This window comes from Corvus kubaryi, unplaced genomic scaffold (genome assembly GCF_017639235.1).
Source record: "Corvus kubaryi isolate FWS band 111438036 unplaced genomic scaffold, C.kubaryi_AGA036_p1.0 37384, whole genome shotgun sequence".
In the NCBI taxonomy this organism is placed as follows: domain Eukaryota; kingdom Metazoa; phylum Chordata; class Aves; order Passeriformes; family Corvidae; genus Corvus; species Corvus kubaryi.
In genome coordinates, this window is record NW_024581126.1 from 2,083,017 (window position 1) to 2,105,945 (window position 22,929).

Below are 22,929 nucleotides of genomic sequence, written 5' to 3' on the forward strand. Positions count from 1 at the left end.
CTTGTTTGTAGACCCTCCAGTACTGTGTTTTTCCAAAAACCTGGGCTTTTATTCCAGGCTGTGAAATTGAAATGCCTTACAAGGAATTTGGCCTTGGAAAACCCTGTTCTTAAAAGCACCACAAGCTATTACTGCTGTTATTAAGGTGTGATTGAAGAAAGTCGAAGATCTTTATTAGCTTGCAATGCTGGAAGATGGGGTTTTCCATTTTAGTGGGAGATAGCTTTTTCTTAAAATAACTTCAGTGAAAATAATCAATTGCTTATTAATCTTTGGAGCATAATTTCTTCTAGAATACATTAGAACTTAAGGAGTCATTGTTAAACAAAATGCCTGAAATAATCCCCTACTGAATTCATCCCACTGATTTCCATCTAGCTCAGCAGGCAGCTGATGGCTGGGGCTCTGTAGGACAATCTCTTCTCAGCAATGGCAACTAATCAATTAGTATGGCACTAGCTAACACCTTCTGAAGTCTTATCTTCTCATCCACACGTTGCTTCTGCAACATCTGCCTCAGGGGTGAGCTGTATTTTATCTCGCGGCAGTAAAGGACTTGTTCTCATCAATGTGTGCAGGATTCCAGAGAACTAAAATTCAGTAAGAGCTGATTTATCTAAGTGTTTGACATTTCTTGGCTGTTTTGTAAGTGAGGGCCCAAGCACAATAAAGAATATAATGTTGCTATCTGGTAAGAACTTGTCATTTATTCATTATACTCACACATCTGTAAGGCAAAGTTCTTGTCATAAAGTTCTTATTGTCTGAGGAATGGAGAATTGACTCTTGAATTACAGCTGCTCTTGTGCAGACTAATATACAATATAGTATTGCTATCACATTGCCTTAAAAAGAAAATAACCATGAGCTTGAGAGATTATTTTAGAAGAAGCAGATCTCTGTTTAATGAAATAACAGAGCACTAGCCATTAATAGTATTTAAAAGTTAGTACTACTGTTATAATTCTGCTATTTTATATATAAAACATAAAATAAACTTTCCAATAACACATTTTAACCTGCAGTTAAAGTGCTGTAATTTCCAACATGCATTCAGCCAATCTACTGTGTAGCATAAACACGTAATTTTATCAGCAATTATAGCATATGTGAGTGCTTTTATTGTATTGTTTTTATAAATAGGGCTCTGTTTATACAGACATGGTGGTATTTTAAACAATAATGAACAGAAAATGATTGGCTTCCTTCCTACTATACTTCACACAAGCACAGCATAAATGTCTTCAGTCAAATACTTGCTTTTTTTTATTACAGTAAGTTTTTGTTTTAGAACTTTTCTAAGAATTCCTTCTTTTGCTATGGGAGCATGGAAAACAGCATGCATGAAAACTGGAAGGCAGTCAATGAAGAAGGAGTTGGTATGATTTTTAAAAAAATAAAAAGAAGATATTAATTCAATGAACACATTGAATCAGTGAACATCGAGATTTTCTACTCTGAAATATAAAGATGCAGCTTGTGTAAACACACTTCAAATCTGCAGGTGCTGATCTAGTTTCTACATATCCTAAATCCACAGATAATCTGTGCATGAAATAGAGGTGCAAAGATATATTCACACTAGACACAAGACTGATAACTGAAGTTTAGAAATAGGCTCTTATCTCTCTTGGTAGCATTTTTCTGGGATGACACTCCATGGCAGGAAGATGCCACCACTGATTCCACTCACGGATTGCCTTGACCCCTCTATGGTTGTGCTGTCACAATGCTGAGGCTCAGACACCCCCAGTGCTCCCAACTAAATGAGTTGTGAGAACATTGCAAGAAAAAGGAAGACAAGGAAGAAATATTCGTATTTATTCAATTACAGTAATTGAATAAATGAGATCCAAAAACTAAAATCAATATGCCAGTGCTCTAAGGCAGAACAAGAGAAGTTTAAAGGGTGCAGATCCCTCTCTGTTGCTCAACAAGGACAATTGGAACAGGGATTTCCAGGAGGAATGGATTTTACCTGGGAGGCTTGTATAAGCATGCCACATGCAGTGGTTTTCAAAACAATAATTGTTAGCTGAAATTAACCCTCATAAATTTCACTGCCTTCATCTGTGGAGCCTCATCCCAAGCAGTCCTGTTAGCAGTCCTTTCAGCTTTGAATATGCGCTGCGATGCAGAATAAAATGTAACTTACTGCTTTTTATTTGATACTTCCAATAGCATTAAAACTGCTATCCCTGCTACCTTGCCTGAGCTAATTAATATCCCACAACATGATGAAAGCACCCCAGCGTGGATACATTAACAAGATGGTATTTGGTGGGTCTACAGTGACCTGTGGTATGCCTGATGCAAGAACAAGCAAGTCTTTTGTTAATGAATGCACTCACGTCCTAAGCACTGAAACCACTGCTTTATCCTGTAATACTGCAGTGATTAACATTAATTAATTTTCACACATGGTATGAGAGAAACAGCAACCTCGTCTTCCTGTTTCAGTATTATTCTCGTCTACTGGTTCGTGTGCAGGTTTAACCGTCTCGTTTACTCCTCTTTTCTCCCCATATATTTTTAACAACCTGCTGCTTTTTGACTTGATAACTGCCTAGGGCATGAATTATCTCTGTCTTGCATGCCTATAAAAATATAACACATCTACGCCTAGAGGCCCTGGTCAGGTCCTTAAGGCACTGCTGCAACAGCAAAAAATCAATAATACTTGGTATAGCGGAAATGAAAGAAGGTTTCTGTATGTGAAACCACTTAGGAATTAATGGCTTTGTAGGTACGACAACAGAGTCCCATCCTAATTCCCTTCCTTTGTCCTTGCTGATTGTCCAAGGGGATTTAAGCTGAGGGGCAGGTGACAGTTTCTTTCTGTAGGATAAATTCGTTTGCGCACATCTTTGCTGCCACAGATAACCAAGTTTAAAGCCAGTTTGGGGATTTGTGCATGAGGCTGCGACCACCAAACAGCAGGAGAGACACACACATAGGTTTCACTTCACAGAACCTGACTTTGGGGCATACTTAGTCCCTGACTCTGGTTAAACTCCTGTGGGTTTGGAGTTATCTCAGGTCATTGCAAGCAGCTCACAGTGTGCTCAAACCACTGCGCTTGCAAAGGAAGCATCTCTATGTGCCTTATTCCCCCACATTCCTTAGTCACTGGTCAGCAGTTCCCTATGTGGATAGAAGGATTTTCAGCCAATCTAGACCACCAAGGCGGACACTGTGCTGTTAAATACCAGAAGCTGTGACTGGCAGAAAGGGTGGGTCATTTTCACAATAAACACAGGATTTTGCCATGTCATTTGAAGCCACTACCGCACACTGCAGTCAGGAGTGATAAGTTCCTGTCCCAGAATCATGAACACTGAGGGAGACAGGAGTATAAAGAGAGAGGAGAGAGAAGAAGAGTATATTTTGATTAAGGCAGTATGTTAAAACCATGTTAAGGCAATATGTTATATATATCCTTTTGTAGTACAACCTGTTATTCCTTGTTAAGCAGTGTTCATAGCAGAAGAGGAAATCAGGAAAAAGACACTTTATTTACCAAGACACTGGGTAAATCAAGGGTTAATATTATTACAGCTGGATGACAGTTTTTCAGTGAAACAATGCTAATTTGTTGAGATCAAAAGAGATTGCAGAAATACATATTTGTTTTGATTAATTCCTTCAAAACTTGGGCAGCTTTCTGCTGGAAATACATTCGGTTTCCCATCTAGCAAGCTGCTTGGGAGCTTGGGATCTCATTTAATTTGCTCGTGGCTGCTGCTTAAAGGTCTGACAAATCCAGGAGCACACTGCATATGCTCCTAACGGGGACTCAGCTCCTCGCTCAAGCCATGACTTTTAGGATTTTTTGGCTCCCTGCCATGGAGTTGAAATGAGGTTGATTCTCTGTGCCACAGCTCTGGCTTTCCGAGCTGCCTGTTGGCTGTGGCAGCTGCCCAGACAAGCGGGCTGGGGAATCGTGGGCTTCTTGCAGCACTGGGAGCCTTGCCTGAATTGAAGTCTCTTCCATTACCCCAGCCAATTTTCCGGGAGTTGAAGACAGCCATTTCTGTCTCACTTTTGGAAAACAAACATGCAAACAAAAAGCCCCAACACAAAACAGCCCCACAGAAGCAGAAGGAATATTCCAGTCTGCTGGAAAGGCAAATATTGTGCTGCTGAACAGCTATGAGCAGCTGATGTGGCTGTCTTGGGCTGCCTGTTTATTTTAGGCCACTCTGAGTTCAGTCACCATCCCCATTGCCCACGGATGTCACAGTGAGTCAGGCTTTTTTTGACTGGGTGAACTAAAATACTTGAGATGCTGGAAGAGCATCTTGAAGTGCTTCACCCATTTCACAAAATCATGTATGAGTACTTAGGAATGCCCCCTCTTAAAAAACACTACTCTGCCTCTATATATCCATAGCCTATTACTGTTGATTAGGAGATTAAAATGCAGAAAGAGCTCTTATTAAACAGAAAATGTAGTTTGGCTCCATCCTTAAGCAAATTAGCACCCTAAACAGGATTTCTAAGTGCATTTTAAAGAGAAACAGCTGTTATTAAGCCACTAGATATTTCGGCTTAAAATGGACTAAAAAGTAGTCTCATTTAAAGAGCATGCACAAGAGATGTGGGAGGGAGGATGATTATCTATATTATGCATGACTGAAAAGCAAGCTCCAATTCTGTCTCTTTGTGCATCTAAATGGTGTGGAGACACACAATTACAATGATGCACAAGGAGAACGTGAGAGACTGGCCTTGGTTTGGAAGCTCTGTGGGGTTTTTGAGAAGCATGTGTCTCTGTCTTACATGAAGGGTACACCCTGCCAACAAAGTCCCCAGCCAAATTTCGTATGTCTCTATCTAAGTGATGCCAAGCACATTTCTGACTGGAGTTTTTGAATAACCCCTACTTCTCAAAAAAATTGCTCTTGACTTCTGCTGATGAAAAATAATACTTTCAGTACTTAACCCCATGGAGTCAATTTTCTCGATGTAAGTTTGCAGTAATGGGGAGTTTTTATACATGTAAATAATGTTATTTTTATGGTCAGGTTATATGTACGCATATGGAAGTCTGACTGAAAATCTGTCCCTTAGAGTATGAACCAGTTAAATAAAAAGATGTGTGAAATCTTCAGTTGGAAACACAGATTTCCTATGAGTAAAAATCTTACCGAAAACAGTATTTCACAATTTTCATATTGGAAAAATTTGTACAGCATCGCTCTACCATGAACGAATAAAACTGTTTTACCCTGCCGGCCCAGACACCACAATTTATCACATTTAAATGCAAAATTGCCTCAAAAGAAAAAAATTGGGTTGAATGCTGAATAGAAAATGAGTTACATTCATAGATCCTAACAAATGTGTGCATGCCTAACAATGTGTTCTGTTGACAGTTTTTAAATATTCAGTTCCCTCATTTGACTCAAAATCATTCTGCTCTCTGAAGAAAGGTAAAAAAAGCTTTCAGCTCTTTCAGTCTGAGAAAAAAATAGCTGAACTCTTCAACTTGATACTTCTTTATTCTGACCTTTTTAAAATCCACTGAAAATTCCTTTTTTTCACATCTGGTCATTCCCTGAGTAACACAATACAACCCCCTCTTTGTTCTGCTCTGTGACTGATTAGGCTGTACCTCACTCATGAAAATGAACATTGATTATTGCTGTGCACCTTGCCTACGAACACACTTTCACTGCTCAGCTCACTGTGCCTACAATCCACGTGCGTCCCAATTTATAATGTTGCAAATGGATTCAGTGGAGATGTGAAGATAAATGGCATTGCTGTTCACAGGTGGAGGTATCCACAAATGAGATGTGTGTGCTTGAACTGGACTGTCAATTAAAGCATCTTGGATGCTTCTCCCTTGGCAAAGAGCTGTGCTCAGTAACATGTTTATAAACAGATGTACATAGCTTTTCACATTCCATTTTTCTCAGATGATGCCGTAGAGATTAAAATGCATTAGTGATTGAGCCACACATATAAATGAAATAAACCTCCCAATTAAAAACAAAAAAAAAAAGAGTAGAAAAACAAACATAATAAAAAAACCAATGGTGCGGAAAAAAATAAACCATCAGCCACATGCTGAATTAGAAATTATCTGTCTCATTGGCAGCTCCTGTGACTTTGCCTAATTCCTCTGACCATAACACAGCTCAGGGACACTGAGCCCTGGCAGGTGTGAGACTGAAAGGCTGAAAACATCCCCCAAAGTCCTTTTTACCACATTTATTTCTGTGTGGAATGCTCTTTGCCTGCACACTGAGAACTGTAACCAAACACCAAAAGAGTAGGAAGGTTTTGAGGCTGATCTGAATTGTATTCAACCCAAATTAGGTTTAATATTTAGGGATTTTTTTAAGGTTATTTTAGCTATTGCCTCATTTAAGGGCATTTTTCTTCAGAATTGCCAGTGACCCCAGATTTCAGTTATTGCTGGGTTTAAATGCAGTAGTCACTTAACCATAATGCTGACTTTTATAGTGTTTATTGTGTTGTTACACTGTATTAGACTGCTCTATTACAATCCCCTATCGTTTGTTACAGCATTCCAGAAACACCCCAATGAACTAAGGCTGCTTTCCAACCACGAAAAAACTGAAGGAAGATGCCATGCATCCATATGGACTGAGATACCACTTAACAGGCAACACTCTGAAAAACATTTATAAATTGAAGTAATGACAAAAGCTTTCCAACCTTTGCAGAAAAGCTGACTGCTGCGAGAGGTTTTCCCTTTATTCCATTCTGCAGGTGGCACCGTGTTATTTGCTAAAATCTAGGGATTGCTGTAGTCTCCTAAGCCCCCACATGGCTCTTTCCAGTCTGAGGATGCCAGAGCTCCTTCAGCAACCGGAAGAAGTGATCAGGTTTGACAGTTTTTGCCTGGAGCTACCACTTATTTCTCAGGTCTTTGTCAGTAACAACTTCCATTAGTTCACCTCAGAGGCATGGATAGATGGAGTAATTGGGCTTTGGGGATTTTGATGGCCCTTTTTTTTTTCAGTTGTGCTGATCAGTTGAGTACATTTCAGCTACAGGGAGCAGATGGGAGGATCATTCTTGCCTCACATAATGACACACCAGGAGAGCATAAAGCTTCTGTGTGCTCCTCCATGCAACACAGGCACAAAACTTTATAATGGACATGTTCTCGACTCAGCCACTGAATATATCTACGATGCACATCCAAAAAACCCCAAACTTATCTTCTCCACAGCATTACCTCTGAAAGTGCCCTCCCTGGTTCCTGGTACCAGAGCAGGCCATGAGTCTTTTTGAAATAGCTCTCTTCTAAATGTAAACTGTTCTCATGTGTGGTCAGCCCCTCTCTTTCTGAGAAATGAGGATGATCTTCATTTATAAACTGCAACCATGTTTGTGTTAAATGTCTTTCTTTGTGGAATGAGCAATAAACCAGAACGTACTCCTTTTGATACTCTGGACAGTATGAAAGAGCAGGATGAAAAGTGGGACAATTAAAAATAAAAATATATATAAAATATCTTCTATAAGGAAATCAAAATCTCTCACCCGATATGCTTTCAGTCTAATAACTGACTTCGTGTGTAAATAATCATATTTTTAACAGATTTTGGGTTTTGAGGTACTAGCAGCCTAAGACATAATGAAAAATAAGGCAGTCAAGACCAAAACAACGACATTTTAGTGCAGGAAGATGTAGCTGACAGTTAATTCTGAGCTATAGAGCTCACATCAGGACACTACCTTGTTCAAACTGTAGCAGTATTTACAGAGGCATTGAGATGCTTTACTCCCACCGCAACCAATTTCTAAAAGGTAAGGGCAATCCTTTTCCATCCTTCAGAAATCTTTTGTACTCTAAGAATATTACATGCTTGGAAAAAGAATATTCCACGCTCGGAATATACAGTCCTGAGAGGCACGAGTGGCTGGCCCATCCCTCATGTCACACAGTGGGAAGGACAGAGAGGGACACCACATGGGTGTGCTGCCATTCAGAGGCAAGCACAGGCTGGAGAAATGGGCTTTATGAAGTTCAACAAATGGAAATGGAAATACAAAGTCCTGCACCCAGGGAGAAACAACCCCATGCACCAGGGCAGAGTGTGTGGGCTGACTGGCCGGAAAGCTCTTTTGCAGCAAAGGTCCCAGAGGTCCTGGGGGACACCAAGCTCACCAGGAACCAGAAACCTTGTGACACAGGAAGAAATAATGGAAAGCATTGCTCAGAGTTGTAGCAAATCTCATCCAGTTGTATTCAACAGTTGAACATAAACTAGTGCTGCTGAAAAACAAAGGACACTCAACGGCTTTAAATTCACACTTCAGCAACACAATTAATTTCCTTGTCAAAGACAGGAAAAGTGATATCAACCCAGCTGCAAAAAGGTTACAGACAGAGCTGTTGTCTTATGCTCATAATTAAATATTTCATTTACAGTTTTTATCAAATGTTAACTAGAATATGTTTCTGTCAGCCTCCTCTAGGATTCCATTTAGCAGGCAAAACATTTCCATCAAAAACTCGATTTCCATTCTATTGAGGATAATATTTTGCCTCATATGTGACTGAAAATTATTCTTCTGGTATTTTTTAACTCTAGTGTTTCTGGATACCTTATTCCCACATCACACGGATATGCAAGATGGACACAGAGCAAAAGCAGCTTGATTATTATTATTTACAGTATATTTACAACAAGGCATCTTTGTTCTTCTCTGCCAGTACAAAGAGATCTTCATTTGATCTCAGGAACAATGTATGCAGGAACCTTCACCAACAAGCTGGTTTACTTTGGTGTGCAATTTGAGAATATTTTCAATGCATTGAAGATCTGTGAATGAGTTTGTTCCTCTGGTCCTCAGACTACCCAAATATAAAAACCAGCTGGAAAAATCAATCAAGTGTAACTCTTTCTTAATTATCTTTAATCAGAATTAACTGTTGCTCCAGCCACGGGCAGAGGTTTGCACAGAAAAATGTCTGCCTTTTTAACAGCTTCAAACCTGCAATGACTCTTACTGAAATGGATTCCAGAAGATCCAAGAATGGTTACTGTCAGCTGGCTTTTATCTGATTTTATTTGCACTGAGGAAATGAAAAGATCAACTACTTCTAGCAAAATAAAGTAAATCATATAGAAATTTGTAATTTTGAACGCAAGACATGAATTGTAGGTACCCCAGGACAGCTGTTTCTGTTCATATAAATTTAACAACAAAAGATACAGGGTCTGTTTTATAATCAGGGGGTTTGAGCAGACATTTTAGTGCAGTTAATTATGAATTTTTATTTCAATTTAATATATATTTGGTCTTGTATAAAAATTATAAGCAGAGGAGTATTAATTAGACCTAACAAATTACATCTCCAGTGGGCCATGAAACTCATTGAAATGAAAGTAGAATTGAATTTACCAGAGCCCAGGTCAATAAAACATTTGGAATTCTTAATTTTACTTCAATATAATTTGTGTTATTACTCCCCATAAAACTCTGTTTGAACTTTAATGTGAATGAATATCCAATATATATCTCTCAGAAAAGCCTTAGATTTCAAAATCAAGGAGTCATAAAGCACAATTCTCTACTGATCCAGAGTAACATGAAATGTACTTCCAAACTGGGGCACAGCTGCAACACCAGAAAAAAATGTATATATATATATATATTCATATTCAGTTTTCATGTGTTTGAAGGCCACTGTCAGACTGTCCTGCAGATTTAAATGGTTTTTAATAGAGTGGAGATGATCAAATCAATATGTGCTTAAAGACTAACTCAGATTGCCAATCTCCATGTAATGGAATGTTACTTGAATCTCTCTTGGGCCTGTCCAAAGAAATTCTCATCCTGCATCCATCCTTTGGAGAATGTCCAATGGGGAGGAAAATCAGCTGACAATAGTGAGGGACTCAGCACAGACGTGGTGTAGGTGTCCCTCAGTGATGGGAAATCCTAAAAGGGAACCTAGACAGCTGCTTTGACTGTGTTGCCCAAATTATCTTAGCACACCCAGCAGATTTCTTCTCAGAAATTACAAATATTACAAAAATCCTCTTAAAACCCTTATTAGTTTGTTTTCATGTCCTTTTATCACTGCTACTAGAAAGTAGATAATTTTAAGAAAACACAGCAAATGGGAAGCCACAATCCAGCCATTTCTCCAGAGTGATGCCAATACATTTCCTTTGAAAATTATTGAATTTCTCCCTATGAACATATCGTCTGTATTCATTATTCTCCGTGCCAGATGGCAGTTTTCAGGCTATTGCACAACATAATGATTGTAGAGTACCAATAGTTCATACATGTTTTTACTCTAAAAAACTTTTCCCCCCGATATCCTTTCTACAGGATCCACAATATTTCCTCAGGTATTCTCTGTTCTTTCGCTACAGGAAACCTGAGAACTCTACAGAAGGTATTTGGTTGTCAAAGGAAAATTAGTTTTAGCAACTGACCACTTAAGCTGTGATCAGCTGTTGTGGATTCTGCTCTCACTTTAAAATCTTCCTCTAGAAAATATCCACATTGAGAACCATACCTCTGACACAAGTAAAAATCTCTCTGCTGATTTAAAAGAAACTATGAAAGCTCAGAAATTACTGCAATCTGTGGGGAGGGGGAGCTTTTGTTGGTTCCTTTGGTATTTTTCCTATAATCCTATCTTAAATCTTTAACTGCTCCTTAACAATGAAGTACGGATGCACGTGGCCAAAAGAAACCCCAAAAAACCCAACCAAATAACAAGTAAATCTACACACACACATTAAAAAAAAAACCAAACCAACAAACCAAAAAAAACCAGAAAAAACCCCAAATAACCCTGTGCTATCAATTTACCTGGAGAAAAAATACATCTGTATTTCTCACAAATGTTCTGCCAGTGGGTGACTATAACAACAATAAAGAGATAAAAAAGCCATCAACAAGCTAGAGAACATGAAAAGGTGGCATCATTTTTGTAACACCCAGTAGATCACTAGCCCGGAGCTGGCAGCACCATTCACAGGAAGAAACAACTCAATTCCCAGTGCCAGGGTAGTCTTTGTAGGCCCAGAGAGCAGAACAGAAGAGATAATGAGATTTGCATTGTGCATACTCAACTATTTAAAAATAAGTTGACATCAGCAACTCATTTTAGTCCAAGTTGTGAAGAGCTACAACTCCTGATAGATGCCCATTTGAGCTGGGACCCAGGAGCTTAAATACTCTGAGCACATGGCTGACTTCAGTGACCTTATTTCCTCCCAGTAACAATTATAAATATTTATAGGCACTCATGGGCTTAAACTTGTAAAGGAGATAGATGAACTAGTGAGATCCTCAGCCTTGGTCCTCGACTTTCCCTTTATTTTCTTGATAAAATGTGGTTTTTTTCAACAATTAAGTTCAGACAGCTTTGCCTGTTTTATACCCACACCATGCCTGGAATCAGTAAAAGGATAAATCTCTACTGTTCATCACCCAGCGTCTCCAGCTGTTCTCTGGGAGTTCATATGTCATCTAAACAGGCTGAGGGAACACAGAAATGACACATTCATGGCACAAGAGAGGGGGACACGGTCACAGTGGAGGCTGTTAATGGACAGGTTAACTCTACACTTAACGTTTGGAAGTACCAAAAAATTGCAGGCAAGGTTCAAGTCAGATGTTTTTATTAAAAAATTAATGAGGCAAAAGATCATTTAATGTTGTAATTATCTCTCTCTCCTGTTTTCTCAGAATATGTCTTAATGATTTAACTGCAGAGATAGCACAGGTGGCCACAAGTTGTGGGGAAGGAGTGATTGTGGCCACTACCCCAGAGAAATTAGAGTTGCAAGAGAAATAAATGAATGGTTAGAAAAATAGAGAGAATCTGGAAAGCCAGTGGGGCAAAAGGGATATAGAGCCTGTTTCCAACTGAATTGGCAGAAAGTCAAGGCCTGTCAAAGCAATAAGTGCAGTAAAACTGAAATTGTCAGGCACTGTTAGTCACCGTGTTCATGTGCTGGTGCTATTGGAAGCATTTAAAAGAGGTGTCAACCACTGCTATTTAAAAATACAGCCCCCACTCCACCCGCCCCCAGCCCACTGCAACCACAACAAGAGTGAGAAGAAACCATCAGGCTACTCCACACCTGTGTCCTGTGGCTCTCCAGCAGTGCTGGGAAGGAGACTGCCCAGGTTCTGATTTGTGAAAGATGCACAACGATGATGCCCTGGCACAACTAGGTACACGCTGGGGATGGGATACTGAAGAAAGCATTTTTTAAAGGCTACACAGAGAGAGAGGGGTACTGTTTTGTATGCGGATATCTGGATATTTTTTAGGTCATTCTCATTTCTAGAATTTCTGATGATGGATAATTCATTTTTAAGTGTATTATTCTTCCTAAACAATCAGAGACCTCACTAATGAAGACTTCTGAAATACGTGTGTGTGAAAAAAACCCCGAGGTTTTGAGATGCCACCCATGCCTGGAGCTGCCACTTACTGAGGATCCTACAATCTCTACTCCAGTGGCAGTACAAAACATGCACCACATTACTGAAATATTAATCTAGGTAATAAAGCAGGGGTAATGGTATTTGCCTAGTAACAAGAGAATATGGAAATTCATTAAAAATTGGTACTAGAGACACTTGCACTTTAGAAGATTATAAATAATACATAGCGTCTTTGATCACACTATTATTAAAATTAATACATAAAAATTTTCTATCCTCAAACTCAATAAATAGTAGAGAAGATTATAATTTGCTGACACAGATAACACCCTCTGATCTGCAGATTCACTCCTTTCCCAGGTCCCTAGGAATGAGGCCTCAGCACACAGCTGTGTATAACCTTAGCAGCCATTTGGGAAAAAAATATATGGAAACCTTGACAAAAAATCTTCATATGATGCAAAATTTGGCAGTGTGCTGCAGAAAGTCAAGAACAGATCAACCATTCTGCAAGGATCACTTGTTTAGTTCAACTGATTGGCTGCAGAGGTTGATAAATACATTGAGATGGAATACCTGGATTTTAGGAACAAAGCACACAAAATATATAATCCAAAGAAGAGGATCCCAGAAAAATAATGCTGGAAATGGCTTAGGAAACTGCAATTTAACAACTAAGATGAATCATGAAGACTACTAATTCAGACTCTTGTGTATAATCTGGTAAATAACAAGTAGGAGAAAGGAAATTATAGTATTTGTCACCTCGTTATGTGGACAAATGCTAGCACTGGCTTCCACAAAAAAAAAAAAAAAAAAAAAAAAAAAAAAAAAAATTAAAAAGTGAGAACAGTGTGAGGGAGAAAAATTTTTTAAAAATGAAAAATATCCAGATAAGGTAAAAAGACTGTCTTAAGATTTCAGACACTAGATTTATCAAATTTCTTTGCAGAAATGTTATGGAATTAATTGATTCCTGGGTTTTTTACACCTTAACAGTGAAAATACTTCACATAGTAGCTAGTTCTCAAATCTGGTATGCAAAAATCCCCACTAAAACCCCACAAAAACGAACAAGATGCCAGTTCCTCAAGTAAGAAAAGCCATATTATTAACTTTGCCATTCTGAAACAACCTCTCCACCTCCACCTTTCCTGAATAAATTAGAAATGTAACTTTCTCATTTGCAGGTCTTTAGATTAGCAGTAAGCTTATGAATCAACCAAGGGGCTTCTCTGTTAAAGAATGACAAAAGTAAGAGGATATTTCAGGGACTGGCAGAAACATTGATGAATTTAAGTCACCAGTTTTTTAATTAGGCACTGAGACATGACGGTGCATGAATTATTATGATATATATCTCATTTGGAACTTGCTAGCTACAAATAAAGAAGCATGACAGTGTTTTCTGATAATGATAAACTATCAAAGATAAACATTAGCACACGATTTGCTTACAGGAGGGTGTTTAAAACAGCTGCAAAGAGTGAGATGATCTCTGCTGTGGATCATTCACCAGGGTAAATAAAAATAAAACATCTGTGAGGAAAGGTATGAGAGAGGTCATGTGAATAATTAAAAGGAATTGAGAGCTCCTTTAGGACAGCAATTTTCCCAATGACAGGGCTACCAAAGCTGGCACTGGTTCAGCTGCTGGTACTGACTTTGAACAGAAAGGCTCATTCAGCCAAGAGGGTTTGTAACACATGAAAAGGTAAAGCAAAGTTTTCAGGAACAGGAGCAGCCAAGCACACGTGTACAGGAACTGGGTGTCAGAAGGTAGAAAAGATGGAAAAAATAGTCTTTTAAACTTTTGCAGGGATCTGTAAGGAGCTGCTTAGGTCTAACTGGGCAATCTGCAGGTTTCTGACCTGACCTTTTGGCCTGTAAAGTCAATAAGCCATTTGAGTGGATATATATCTTCCCTCCCCCAACCTGACCAGATGTCCTTGAGAGCCAGAGATGCCCATATCCTTTTCACAGAACCACTTTCAGAGTTCAGTGACAGCTGCTAATTTAAGTCCTTTAGGCTTAATTTGGGTGTGCAGCTTTCCTTTTTTTTGCATCCCATATGATGCAAAAAACCTCTTCCCTACTACTACTACTTGACTAATGAGTAAATCTTACTGCACAGAATTCTTAGGAACTGATCTGACAGGAATTTGCACATTTGTTAGCAGAGGAAAATCAACTAATACACTTTAAATAGAAACAAATGAAGTGGGAGAGCCCCACTCCAAAGCACCATCATGCAAGGCTATGGGAAACACGGACACACAGTTTTGTGGGAGCAGATCGATGCAACAATCATATATGACACCCTTTAACCTCAGCCACTGGATGTAAATCGTCTTCTCTAAGAATTAAAGGACATAAAGCTCATGGTGCTCAGGTTCAAAACTGACAGAAAGACCGGGGATGACACCTGAATGACTTTAAACTTGAGGTTACTGTCACAGGACTCCACAGGACACATTAAATCATTCAGGGGGAGATAGGCCAGGTTTATAGAGAAGGAATTAATGGGGAAAAGCATGCATAGCTTGGGAAGTCACTGTGCTGAATACTTTTTTTGTTTTGGTTATGTATATGCTCAGTGCCCAACATTCTCACCTAATCAGTTATTCACTGATGTTGCGACATTGCAATAATTGATGTTTTAGAAAAAAAATATGCATTTGGAATTTAAAAGCAATGGAATAACTGCAGTTGTAGTTGATGGATGGAGCACACCTTATGTAAAAGCTCCTTTGAAAAGAAAGAGCATCCAGTTCCTCTGCTCTCTCCCTGCAAGATTTACACTGGACTGTTTTTATCATGGGCAAAATGCAAGAACTGCCCTCTCCAATAAAACAGATATATTCTCCGAATCCTTTTAAAAAACAATACCTATATGAAAAACCATTCAACCAAGAAGAATCTAGTGAAATTAAAGCATCTCACTATACTACAACACTATTTTTTTTCCTTGGACAGCCATTAACTAAATTAATTACCTCGCTGCTGAGTTAATTAGGTAATATTAGTACACAAATACCCCAACTAATTATTCTAAGCTAATAAAAAGACAAGTGCCGTCAAACATGTTTGACACAACCGTATATGCTGAATGTAAATTTTCCCATTTGCTTCCCAATCCAAATTTAAATAAAACATTATAAATATCAGTCATTCTCATAAATGAGTTTTATAGCATCACAAGATAACCATTCCAGAAAAATAAATGAAAAGACAATAATCCCCTGCATAATTATACTGCCAGTTAGAAAGAATGAGTTTAATAAATAGCTCATCAAGTTCAGAATTTTAACATGAAATGTTCACCAGCCAAATAAATGTACCTGCAGCCTAATTGCCTGAAAATGAGCCCATAAAGATATGAAGGAAACATACTTTTTTATTGGCCTCATAATTGCTCATTTGGGCTACTTCTTTCCTGTTTTCCAAGGAACCATTTTTATAGCATTAGTTATTAATGCAAACAAATGTTATTAATGAAGACAAATCTTGACTGCCGTCAGCTTTTTGGGCCCCTCAATACTGTATGTATGTTTTTCTTTTTTATTGTGTTCACAATGAAGACTCAGATTCATTAGTTTCAGGTTTTGTTATTCAATGGCAGTGTGATTTACAAGAGGAAATTCAAAGGTTTAGGCCAATACTAGTCATAATTCAGAACTAAATATAGCACCTAAAAGCTTACAAAATGGGTAAGAGTTGATAATAAAAGCTTTATAAAAGCTTTTTTGGGGGAGGGTGGTTATGCTTTGGCTTTTTCCAATGCATTTGAAAAGAAAAAGAGATTTTCTGACAGTTATAAGTTCACAGCCAAGGGCACTAAAAACTCTTCTTTCTTTTAGGAAGGTATTTTGAAAGTTTGCAAAGAGAACACCATCTTTTTCTTTAATTGAGATCCCGTGTGCTGGGGTATAGTAATTTTTTCAGCACATCTCTGCACCCACCATTTAAAGAGTTATGCAAAAGAAAAAAAAAAGGAAGAGTTAACAATAAATACTACATGAACTAGGGAAAACAGACCTATCGAAAATACATTTAAAGTAACATTTGGAAATTCCTGTCATTTCTGCTAGAAAAATACGAATCACGTTCAGCAAACGTTCAAGATTTTCATTAGAAGTTTTAATTTCATTATCTAAATGAACAAACTATTGCTTGCATATTTTTGTAAATTAAACCAATTAAATGACTTCATTTTGAAAGAATGAAGTACAATCTTTCTTGACCTTATCGTCTTTATTTCTGTCATTGTCTCAGCAAATGCTATTTCTGTGGTTCAAGAAGCTTAAATCTATTTAAAAGGCCAAACACATTCTCTGGTTGTCACTGATATAAACAAAAATAGGATTTAATTTTTTTGCCAGCACTGCTGGCCTTTTCAACTTGTGACCTAGTCCTAGAGGTTTTATTCAGTTTTTAGAGTGTGGCCCTGTGAGCAGGTTGCACTACATCTCCCCAGAGCCCAAATTCTTTGTTTGAAACCTTGTCACAAGCCCATCCTCATGTGTATTTTAAGTAAGTATATTATTTAAGCAAGAATATTATTTGCTCATTATGAATCTGAGGATCTAGGGGTCAGGCAGAACACTGAGGGTGGCAGTACCAAGGCAGAAAGATGTAACTGTAGAACACTGTGCCCACATTAGCACACAAAAACAATAAGCAGGGGAAGTCATATGTGTCAGAGTAGTCAGGTGTGAGTCATGACTATTTATTGTCCTGTGGAGTTAAGAGGTGATCCATTCGCTACTTGCTAATTAAAGCATGTTCTATGCCAGCTCTTAAGCCAAAAATATCCCAACTTTTGTTCATATGTTGTGAAGAGCTATTAATGAGGCTGGCTTTTGACCCAAACTTATTTGAAAAGTGTGCAAATGATTATTCTCTAGAAGTAAGGCTTTTTACTAACTTCATTTATTTGCTTTAAGACAACTTCTAAACAACTATCTTTTTGAAAGTAACTTGGAAGCAACAAAGAGAGAACAATCAGACCAAAATCCACATGTCCCAGCCTGCAGTGCCCATCTTTCCAATTCCCAAAGGGTTCTCTGACATAAAGACCTGTGTTAGAGTTTCAGAGAGATGCCCAGCCAGTGTCATGGCAAAATTCTGGAACAGGAATTTATTTCTTTTTCCAGTTACTCAAGGGCTAAGAAAGATTTGTCTGCTTCAAACTTTTCTGTTCTATCACCCCAAGTCTTTTAAACTCTACAAAGAGGATTTTACTTCTCCCATCTATTCAAAAGAGAGAGAGAGAAAAAAAAGAGGTGAATGGAAAGAATGGAAGGGGAGGAAGAAAGAAAAGCTGACTGGCAGCAAGAGCATCTCAAAGAGGCGTTCGTCTTTCGTAGGTCTCCAGAAAAGAGAAAAAAATAAAAGATTAAGATTCAGAGGAACACCTCTGCTCACATGACCATTTCCTTGTCTAACAGAAGCAAAGACAGGAGAACAAAAAATCCCAAGGCTTCCTACACAGATGGAAGGAAAACACTGGGTGCTGCTTTCCAAGAGTCAGAGATCCATAACCAGAAGGCTTGATCTGAGTGCAGGGCTGTGCGCCTGCAGCTGTGGCAGGACCTACCTGTCTGCTCTGCTTCTCAGGGATGTCTCTGGGGAGCAGGGAGCACGCTGCTCTAGAGATCACCTCCCCCAAATTATTATCCCTGAGGTGGTGGGGGGCCTGCATGCAGCAGGGGACAAGCACATTGTTCCCTATCAGGGTTTCACTGCACGGGAGCACGACCTTCCTCCAAGTGAAGTGGATAAACTTGTGCAACAAAGGCAGCATGGTCATGAATCTTGTCATGGTTTTTTTGCAGAAGTACTTCTTTCTAGTAAGAGAGTTCTTGTTTTCAGGCACTTTTTCCCACCATAAGTTTATTTTTTGCTGGTTTTCTACTTTTGTTTAACTTTATGCCAACCTTTTTAGACACATAGTATATAAAGCTGGACATGTGAGTGCCCTGAATCCTGAACCTCATAGCAGGGGTGGGAGAGTAGAGGGAATGAAAAGCATATGTTTATTTATCAGTACTTAAGCACAATCAAACAGACTGTATCACCTCATTATTCTGACAACAGGATCTGCCAGGGACCACTGCCATATTTCTTTATCAAGCACGAGAGCAACTGAGAAATACAGACTATTTCCAAACTGCTGTAGACAGTGCACTCCTGATTTTATTCTGAGTTTACAGCGTTAAAAAAATGTAGCAGGAGATAAAGATCCACTGAGTGTGGCAGCACCAGCCTTAATGGCATTTCACTACCACTCACTTTCACTTTATCTCAAACAGGCAGAGATTGGGAGCCAAATGGGGGATCCATTTTCACAGGGCAGATATCAGTACAATATCTGCCCCACCATGTATTTACAAAAATCTCCCTGCTGCTCCAGCAACCACTTGAGCATGAAATAGCTGAGTTCCAACAAGTTAGAATTTCTGAATTCCTGGCGTAACTGGCTACAGTAAAACCCTTCTGAAGAAACTTGGTAAAGATTATTCTAGCACAGGGCTAAATGAGTAGCTTTAATTTTGTGCTACTTCTACCACACCTTAGATCCACCCAGCAGGGAATCTGAGAAATCTAAAAACTATTTCTTATATTATTTTCTGTTTTCTAGTTACATGCAAGTCCAGTATATATATATTTTTTAGAAGTCTTGCACTTTCATTTAGGTGATTCAAAGTTTCAGTCAAGACTGCTGCCCTGTGTAATCACTGGCATGAAAGAAAAGCAGCACCTAAAATATTTTTCCTTGCCACACTGTCTAAAGCTGAGATCAGTTTGGAGCTCAGTTCTGATAGAATATATGGCCCTTATTTACCAGGAAGAAAAAACTCACTGGGCACTTCTTAGTGATCAAATTTAATTAGCAAGGACTAGAAAGTTTGCTTTTTGTCTTAATGCTTGGTTTTATACAACTAATACAAACTAAAATTTTAGTCAGATTTCTATACTACATCTGCTCAGTAGTTAAAAGGAGAAAACACTATTTTCCCATTATCATTATTCTTTCTAAATGCATGAGGACTACAGGGATTGACACTGACATCTTCCTTTGAGAAAGAGAACTTCCCTTAGAAAACTCATTTATTTCTTCTACTAACAATCATCTTCTTGAACTGGTAATAGTGGATATACTAGTTTGATTGTCCTAATCCTCTAAGAAATTCAGATCAAATACAAATGTGCTAAATAGCTTTGACCAGAAAATTAAAGGAGGAGGAGGAGGACCCACTCTGGGCTGTTTCCAGTTGTCAAGGGTCCAAAATGACCATGGCCAGCTGCAGTCCCAGCAACATCCTGGCTCCTTCCTTGACCTTCCTGGAGCATCTCAGGAGTGGCTGAGATCCAGCAGCAGCACAGACCTGTTTCCTCTCTGGCAGGGTTTTGTGCCAAGCCCTGAACAAGTCACTAGCCTGCAGAACCAGACTCATCCACCTGCCTGCTGTTGACCTGGATGGCCCTGGCCCCAGGAAGGCACTTCCCTCTGTGACAAGCAAGACACTTGAAAAATTAGATTGAAGAGAAACTGGAAACTGCAAGTCCTTACCACCAACAGAGACAGGATGGCAGCAACCCTCTTCTTTATGCAAGAAGTATGTTTGGGCACATTTGGGGCTGTGCCAGGACACACACCCCTGGAAATCTCCCTGGCAGAGCTGATTGCTGTCCTTATGAAAGCACTGGCATGCCTGTTCCCAGCAGGTGCCCAAGGACAAAGCCTCTGGAGGCACCCTCAGGCTGTCATATGATTCCATGAAAGGAGCAGCATTGCAGCAGGAGACTGATGGAAATCTCCAGTGCTTTGTACATCCTGACAAATGGAACAGTTTCCTGGGAACTGGAAGCAGTTGGTTTAACATTTCTGCACAGTGCAGATAGTGGGGTTTCTAGACTTGCAAGAAAGTCCAAAAATGTTGCTTATCCAGTCTGGGCAAAAAAAGCCCTAAGAATGTCCAATGTCTGAAAGCTCTTGTGGGAGAAATTCAGCTCTGAATTAAGGTGCAAATTTCTACCAGGAAGGCTATTAAATATGAGAATATCTCTGATGGGGCAGGTTTATTGGGACTTGAAGTATTTAGGGTATGATTACTTTTGTTCAAAATTGAGGGTTTGGAAGATTCTGAGGGCTGAGCAAACAGATAATAAACAAGAAAACAGCTTTGCTACTTTCAGGTCCCAGCCTCTATAAGGAGATCAAATGTCAAGTTATTCGATGCAGTAGGAACTGTGCAGTGAAGGGATTCTTCAGGTGAGATTTGAACAACAGACATGGAATTGGGGCCTCCTACTTCACTGTTAGATTACTTCAGCTGTGTTTATTCCATGTATTTAGAACTCCCTTGCATCAAGCCTTCTGTTGCCATCTGCGTACCAGAAACCTCTAAGCCTTTTGCTCCACTGAGCTTTGGAAAAAACAGAGGCAGAAGTCTGACTCCAAAAACTCTTCACTATACAGATCCAAGTTACTGACATTTCTAGACCTAAATATAAAATACATTCAACAGCTATTACATCATATTATAGTATACTGTAATATAATATTATTATTATACATTATATTATATAACGTTATAATTATGTATAATTTTTTTGCATGTGAAAGATGGGGACCTTTCAGTCCTAAAGGTTGGTTCTCACTGCTCCTCTGCCACCAACACCATTCTCAGAGGACGCTCAGCTGAGCTGGGGAGTTTATGTTTTCCTTATGCAATTCAGCTTTGCCATCTTAACTTTTCAGAAGCAGGATGACTTTTACGAGGCAGAGAACAGTGCATCACCAGAATTTTTAAACATTGGCACCTCCTCTGAAAGGCTGCCACAGGCATTAGCTCTAAAGCTGTGGAGATGAGTTAGGAATTTGAGGATGCAAAACTCGTTTCTCAAATAGCCATCATCTCCCAGCCGATGACGCACCATTTCCCAGCACTGCTGTCTTGGCTGAATTCCAGTGGGATCTATGCCTATCAGTGGTGTTTTCTGCTTTATTTTGGTTTCCTCAGATATCCATCAGCCTAATAACAGAGTTGTCATTTAATTACGAGTCACATGCTCTAGCATTTTATGTAATTTCTGTATGCTTTACACACACCATTATACTTCCTATATGGAAAAAAAAAATATGGCAATCCAGATCATTATGAGAATTTAATACAGAAAAATCTAAAAACTGTGTAGAAAAGTGTATCTCTCTTGCAAATATTTGCATTGCCATTTCACCCCAAACAGGCAGCAGATAATCAGCACACAGGCAGCAAATATCTGCCTCATTTTCATTTCCATTTCCATGCCTTATCCTGCAGTGGCAATGGTGTTTCTCTGCCTTGCAAATAAGAACATAAACATGGAACATCTGGATGTTTAATGGGACTAAAGAGACAGTGGTTCCAAATTGTTCACTAAGTGAATGTTATTCCATATGCCAAAAATACTTTGACAGATCCCCTTGAAACATAATTTCAATTATATATGCCTCTGCTCTCAAAAGCTGAGCTGTAAACATCTGACAGCTTCACTCAGTGAGTCTGCTTCCCTGGGGGGCTCAGAGTCCAATCTTCCGATTGAAGAATTAAGAATGCATTTTGCTCATCATTTCTCTTCTCTCAGTTAAAGATCTGAGGAAACTTGTGTCTATCTGCTTCTTATTAACAGAAACATTCACAAATCTCTCGTTAGATATTGACTTAGCCAAACTAACAAGGGCTATAGATCAATAAAATCAGGGCCATAATCTAGGAAAAAATCAGATTGCTCAGTGCCAAGGATAGTTTTATTTAGTGTAGGGGAATATAGACATTAAAGACACGTGAGACTACATGCAAATTTCAGGCAGAGCAAATGGAAAAAAAAGGCCTTTTCTCTACAATTAATAGCATTAATATAGAAATCCCTAATTGAGAATGAGTCCAGAACTCACCCATACTTCAGAACACAATTTAATTTTAAAAGAATTTTTTAGGAAACCTTGCACAGTGGATGGATGGCAAAGTCAAAAGACTGAAAGCTACCAATTTTCTGTGAAAACTGTTATAGCAGTATATTATGTGAACTATGAATCTCTGATGGTTCTCTGTAACTTAAATCTCTTTTAAGATGAGTTTTCTTACCTAGATATTCTTTGCTCACAGCTGACACAGAACCTTTAGTTCCCATGTATGGCGTGCTAGTTTTAAAACCCCTTTGCTCACACTTCAGATGTTTCTGAAATCCATAGAAACTTTCCACTGAAATCCATGGAAATTTTCTCCCAACCCTCACTACAAATGAAGTACACAGAGCTTTAGAGTGGCTGCTGTCAGAGTGCATGCAGGATGAACCCACTACCAAAAAACACAATTAAGACTTGCACAAGGCAAACAGGAGTCTTCAGCAGTGACCCTTCTCTAAAGGCTGGAACCGTTCTTTTAAGGAATAGGTTAGCACAAACACTCATGTGGAGAACTACACTGGCTAGGTACACTGAAAATATTTATTGTAGCCCAACTGAATAAA

General features: G+C 38.9%; 1 protein-coding gene and 1 long non-coding RNA gene across 4 annotated transcripts in view; one reads left to right on the top strand and one right to left on the bottom strand.

Moving 5' to 3' along the window:
- The window catches only part of LOC121668089, a 69,154-nt gene extending 61,727 nt beyond the window's left edge, over nt 1-7,427 (top strand). For all 3 annotated transcript variants that reach the window (XR_006017248.1, XR_006017247.1, XR_006017249.1), the window contains one exon: nt 6,538-7,427. This is a non-coding gene — a long non-coding RNA (uncharacterized LOC121668089). The remainder of the gene's footprint in view (nt 1-6,537) is intronic.
- SPON1 (spondin 1) overlaps nt 1-22,929 on the bottom strand; it is a 175,505-nt gene that overhangs the window by 46,548 nt on the left and 106,028 nt on the right. The window lies entirely within an intron of this gene.